The following is a 6,521-nucleotide window of genomic DNA, read 5'->3' as shown; positions in this document are numbered from 1 at the left end:
AAGGACACCTATTGGAACACCCTAACCCTTTATACCTTATTAAAGCAGAGGTACTGATAAACATGAGGGAGTCAGTAGTCATATCTTTGTAATTCCTACACTTCATCATCATCCATCATAGGTAGTTGCTAAGCAGTCTGGACATGAACTGACTCTCCTGCATTTTCAATCAGCATTCAAATGTTGTTATCTTCCCCCCACAACTTCCACATATTGATCAGCTCTGATCTTAGCTATGTGTATTGCTTCAAACCTTAACTCTTTCTTTCAGCTGCTATTGAGTTTCTACTAACAGTGACACACAAATGTAAAGTTCATTTATTTCATTCTTTCACAGTCACTCAAATTCAGCCTAGTATTTTGGATATATTATCTTCCTGATTAGTATGTCAGTTGCATACACATGTAAAGCTATACAAGCTTTATTGATTGATAACAGAAAGTGTGTATTAATATCCCATTTTGCAGAGGAAAAAAAAGGTTTAGTATCTCCTCCAAGAGCTCAAAATCCAAAGATGTTACAGGATGGCTTTTTTTTGTCTTCAGTGGTCTGGCCCAAAGAGATCCATATCTGTAAAATTAATAAGCCTGTTGCTCAGTTGTACTGTCAAAAAGAGAAAATAACTGATGTGTTTGAGCTCTTTTATTTTTAGCTTGATGCAAAGCTATGTTAGGTATAATCTCATTTTTCAGAGTGAATGAAATCCTGTTTTATCTGAAAAGTTCAAGCTGCTGTGTCAGTGATGGAGCTTAGCTTGTTTAGCTTGATAGATGCTGTTCAGGATCAAAAGACATTGATGTAAACAGTGGTGTATCTTCAAGGTCAGAAAAATTCTAGGGAAGAAATGAGCTTGGTACGATGTAAGATAGAAGGAAGAAGCATGTTAAATATATAGATAACTATAACAAACTGAAACAGTACGACAGCTATCTGTCATTTTAGCCATACAGTCACGTGTTCGTGCTAGTATTTCTGAGCAGTATCACTTCAAGGTTTTCCCTTGGTTATTTTACTAATAGTTAACTTTTTTCTTCCCCTGCCTTTCTTTATTTGTATTCTAAGCAAAGCTTAACTATGTAGAAGAGCAGAATGTCAATACTTTTTCCATTTCTGAGTTTCATTGCTGTTTCTGGAACAGTACCTAATGGGCATGAAGATACCAGTCAGTACCTGACTGGAGGCTGGAAAGATAGGCAAAGGCTATGGCAGATATGTGGATCTCTAAGCAAGTAATAATTTTATTGAATGTTACTGTTGCAGAAGAAAGGAGGGGACAACTGCAGACCACGTTTATAGTCTTTTTACAGGTCTTTACACTCAAATATTTTGATAGGTATCCAACTCTCTGACCCATATAGAACAAATGGAAAATTAGCATAATTATTCCTATTCAACCAAATGAAAGTAGCATTGTTGGGACAAAAAGCACTCAATGCAGTCAGTCCAACTGTGTTACATCCAAGAAATCTTTCTTGATTATGAAATATTTAGTTCCAAACCAGAGATTTCTTCTCTATAACTTTGAAGACATTTTAAAGATTATCACACAAGTGTCTAGTTGCTTCTAGCAATGGTTTTCTTTCTTCCCAAAAGTGAGAAACAAGCTAGCTTTTCCCTGCTCTAAATTGTAGTTGTCTGCTACAAATATTGCAGAAACAGAAAATTTGACATTTACAACTACTGGCTGCAGTTTGTAATCTGTTGCAGAATTGTGAAGTCATTGACATTTCTTTAAATGTCACAGTCGTGTTGATGGAATTAATGACACTATAATAAATAAATGAATTAATACTGTGATTATTGAATACTACCCAGACTCAGTGGTTTAGGTATTACAGAGAATAAAGTGATACTGCACAATTCCATAATCTAGTAAATCATCTGGGGCTGATGATCAAAATTTGTCTTCTGCTGGTGAGCATGTAGTGTTGAATAGCTCCATACCTAAGCAGAAATTTGGAAAATATCAAAACATCTAATATTTTTCATATGTAAATTTTATAACCTACATCAGCACCCACTACACATAAAACATTAAGTGTCTTCAGAATGTTCCCAGAAGTGGTAATATGTTTCCTTAATTTTTAGCTAGAAAGAAGGCCTCTACTATTAATGCTTAATTATGAAGTCCACTGAAAGTCAATTTTTTTCCATCATGCAAGTTAAACCACTGGCTTTTATGATAAATAATTAGCATACTCTTCAGGTAAAAGAGGAGCTCAAAATTTATTTTGCAATCAGCTGACATCTCAATGATTAAACATGAACCAAATAAATATTACAGTCAATAGCATCCTCTCTGTATTAATCAATAAGTTATTCAATTAAATTTGCTGTACTTTTCAAGCAATTTCTATTTTCAAAGGACCAAAGATTTTTTTTCCTCTGAATGCATAACTGCTCTACAGAAGAGATCAAAGGAGAGTTAGATGTTTTGCTCTTCACAGTAAGGTCATCTGAAGAGGAAGGAAGAGTTTAACTGAAATTTGTATGGGGAAAAGTTCTTTTTTTTTTTCCTGCTAACACAACTGGCAGGGAAACAAAGTTCCTAACTATTGGTTTGACCTTTCTGCTGGCTCATAGAAACACTTTAATTGGTTGATAGTATTCATATGTTCAAGTTTTTTTGTGCAACTTTAAACAATACTAACATTCTTAACATGATTCTTAAAGAATCAGACTTACCAGATCACTGCCTGGTTGTCCTTAACTTCTGAACATGAATTCACTGTTCAGCTGGATTTAAGTCAAAAGCAGAGGACTCTCGCTATCTGTAGGTCTTACAGGTATGTTCTGAGAAGACAAAGGATACAGTCCTCACTAAAAGCAAGTCTTTTGAATGAGAACATGCATTACTATTCAGGTGCGAAACCACGTGAGGAAACAATGTGAATTCTTTAAACCAGGAGAAAAATATTTTGTCAGAACTTCTGCAACCCTGATTGAAATGCACTAAAACCCCAAAAGTGTCTGGTCAATTTTGTCACTTTCATTTCTGTTTTTGAAGATTTCCCTCTCAATTCTGTTAGAATGAAAGCTGAGACAGTGGCGCTCAATGGTATAGCAAATGGTGGGCTTCAAAAAAAATACATAGATGTGGAATCCACAAGGCACTAGCAATTATCTCACATATTTTACTCCTTAAGTATCAAATCTGTTTAATCCCCTACTGGATCTCCCTTCATGCAATACTTTCCATGGGTTATGAAAGAGGGAGGCTAAGATTCCAAAGTGGTGCCAAGCTTCAGTGTCCAACAGTTTCACTGATTATGAAGTGATAAGTACTAGAACAGAGAAGCCTCCTTCCAGAAGTTTTCCCTTCTCCTGCTGCTTGTAGGAAGGGTTACAGGAGGGTCCATGAAACATATTTCAACTACTGAAGAGCTCTACAGGTCAGGAAATTGATTTTTTGCCTCTTCCTATGAACCTTCGAAAACATTGCATGGAGAATTTACACATAAGTGATTCTTCAAAGAGGAGACATCTTTATCATGTATCATCTCAGTTTGATTTCTAATGGATAGCCAAAATACTGAAAATTCCATTGCAATCATAAGTTTTCGCAGAAAAGAATTAAGACTGGAGTTAATGTAACTTGTTTCATGGTCTAAGAGTCCTTGAGAAAATCTGAAAAATGAGTACATATAGTTACTTACCGATACCTTGTAAACACTATTTTAAAACTTCAAAATGCCGGTGTGAATTCAAATAATAATTTTTTTCTTCAGGAATAGAAAATGTATCTGAAGTTCCTAAACTTTTACGCCAGAAGTCTCATGTTGCTAAGGTTTTATTACCTGAAATGCAGAACTCGAGGCTACTAAAGATATTGCTAGCTGGAACCTAAAGCGTCAGGGATTAATACCACAGTCACTATTCTGTTAAACAAGAACAGCAGCAGTGAAAGGGATTAAGAAGTGATTGCAAATAAAACCAATGAGAAAAGCACAGCTCTAGTTATTCTTAGTTATCAAGAAATAAGAGTGTGCTGATTCTTTAGAAGCAAAGAATCGGCACTGTTATGGATTCAAGTTTGTTTCAATATTCATGTGACATAGCAAACTTCCCAAACTTTCTGTGCTGGTCAAATAGAAGCTAAAGATAGTGTTACAATACAAACGAAGGTATTTACAAGCTTTTAGACAGGGAAGATAGTTTAGCTGAATCTGTACGAAAAGGCCTCATAGAAACACTGCAGTGTCTCACTCAGCACTTCAGAGCATCAAAGCATACGTAAATATTAACTAAATGTTAGTCGTAGGTCCTTCAATCAGTAAGCCAAAAAATAACATCTCCCTCTCTTGTAGATGCTTTAGAGTTGCATTTTCACTCATCACATACAAGGCGTTGAAGAGAGAAAGTTATTTTGTCATTCAGATTACATCAGGAGACTCTGCACCCATCATACCAAACTGTGTGAAATATCATTTGGATAGGACAGGATATTTGATATGTGAGAGTAGGTTAAAATAAATTTAAAAATATTGTCAAATGGCTTAATTTGCATAAGCAGGTTTTTTTTCAATATTTACTATTTCTATATTTGTTATTTACATGTGTAGATTCTTTTTTAGATCTACGACCTGCTTCAGTTATGCTGCTTTAAGATCTCTGGTCATATGAGAAAGTCCTGTACAAAGGAAATTATATTGGGGCATAACACTACAAAAAAAGGGTTTGAAAATACACCTGCAATCCAGTCTACCTGCTCAGCCACATGATGTGAAGCAAATGGGAGCACTGTTTCACTTAAAAGCCTCCAAAAACAAGCACCCTACCTAGTCAAGAGAATGAGAAGGATCTCTCTGATATGCTCAGAGGGAAAATGTCACCTATCTATTTTAGGCATCTGTTTTTCTCAGGCAGTCTATGAGGAACAGTATTTGTGTAGTGATGAGGAGTGTCTTTGGCATAATAGCCTAGGATTAGAGCCCTGGTTCAGACAGTGAAAGACACAGAGCTCTCCTTCCAGCTCCCAGACACTTCTTGTCTTCATCCACTGAGAGCGTAATGTCACATGTTTGAAGCTTAGAGGGAGTTGAACTTTGATCTTAGTTGCCCTTGTCCAAGCCTGTGGCCTAAACTCTACATGAAGTTTCCACTTCTCTCTTTGTGGTACCTTGCAGCTTTTTCTTCCTCACTGTGCAATATTACAGGTTCACCAGAAGGTGGGAATGTCCTCGCCAGGATATCCCATAGTGGCATCTCTCAGAGGCTCTTCTGAGATGTTTTAGCCACGGCAGCAGCTGCTCTCAGACTGGGAAAAGGACGTGAATTTGGATCTTAAGAAATTCACTGTGCATGTGGGAAGCACCTCCATAACACAGTGTATAGAAGATGTATTATTTATACTTAGAAGTGCAGACTGATTGCACAGCGTGTGAAGCAGGGCCAGCGTCCCGGATAAATTGAAGTCACTGCATATCTGCTGTGCTTTGGGACTGTGGCCATTTGTTTTCTGGGCATCGGGGATGCTGTGTGGATCTGCAGCATTTAGTCCTCCTCTGAGTTTATCGTTGCCTAGAAATCATAGGCAAATGTACCTCAGTTTTCAGTGTTAGCAAAGAATAGGTCCTTAAGCAATTTGATAAATCTGGACCTGAGTATATTTTTGTAGTTCTTTGTAAAGACTAGTTTTCACTTTTTTTCCTCCAGATATCAAAGTCTGAACTAAGTGCCAATATTTTTGCTTTCATTAAGAAACATATTGAAATCTGTATTCATCCCAATTAGTTATTAGCCAGATTGGACTGAAGTCACTGAGGCTAACATACTACTCACAGAGGTGTTCCAAATCTCTACTGATTAGCTGAAGTTGAGTTAAAATTTTTTGTCATCAGACAACAATGAGGATTTCTACTGTGCAAGGTGGAAGCACTCTTGCTCCTAGTCTTTCGAGCAGATTCCAAGATTCAGAGACTCTCTCAAATTCTAAAAGGAGATGAATATACTCAGAAACTGTACAGAATTTACACATAGTAAGAGCAGTGAGGATTCAATCCCTGTCTAGTTAAGGAGGGGATTCTGCATCTGATCTTTATCTTCTGTGTTAACCTAAATTTCTTTCCTCTCACTGTTGCTTTCATCCCTTATGGGAATACAGCTCTAGGATAACAGGAAGGTGAAAGAGTAATGCAACAGCAAAAGTGAGTCTCTCACTGCATCATAGAACCCCTTTCTAACCTCAACCCCTTCCTAAGATGCATTTCCAGTTTGTCATAGTTAGGTCTAGCAGGTGAAATTAGTCTTTGTCAGGTCCGAAGGTTTTTTTTTAATATGCTAACAAATAAGACTTACCTTGTCAGTAGATTCATATATCCTAAACTTTTACGGTCTTTTTAGGAGTGCAGATGTTCCAAAAGGAGTGTGGAGCACGCCCATAGTGTCATCCGGTGGGATACAGCCCAGAACACACTACAGGACACAAGGTCTTTGTTTCAGAAGAGAACCAGGAATCCCTCATCTATCTTGGGAAAAGAGAGAAGCCAGCCGAGTGACATCAAAACTAACAAAGGCGGAT

General features: G+C 37.1%; 1 long non-coding RNA gene across 1 annotated transcript; it reads right to left on the bottom strand.

Annotated features, from left to right (window-relative positions):
• Positions 1–728: 728 nt before the first annotated feature.
• On the bottom strand, positions 729–6,319 carry LOC108504664. Its single transcript, XR_001877202.1, has 3 exons — positions 6,299–6,319; positions 2,687–2,794; positions 729–834 (listed from the first exon to the last, which is right to left on the bottom strand). It is a non-coding gene; the product is annotated as an uncharacterized LOC108504664 (long non-coding RNA).
• Positions 6,320–6,521: the final 202 nt, after the last annotated feature.

This window comes from Lepidothrix coronata, unplaced genomic scaffold (assembly GCF_001604755.1).
Source record: "Lepidothrix coronata isolate B3197 unplaced genomic scaffold, Lepidothrix_coronata-1.0 Scaffold172, whole genome shotgun sequence".
NCBI lineage: Eukaryota > Metazoa > Chordata > Aves > Passeriformes > Pipridae > Lepidothrix > Lepidothrix coronata.
This window is presented reverse-complemented; position numbering and strand designations above follow the sequence as displayed.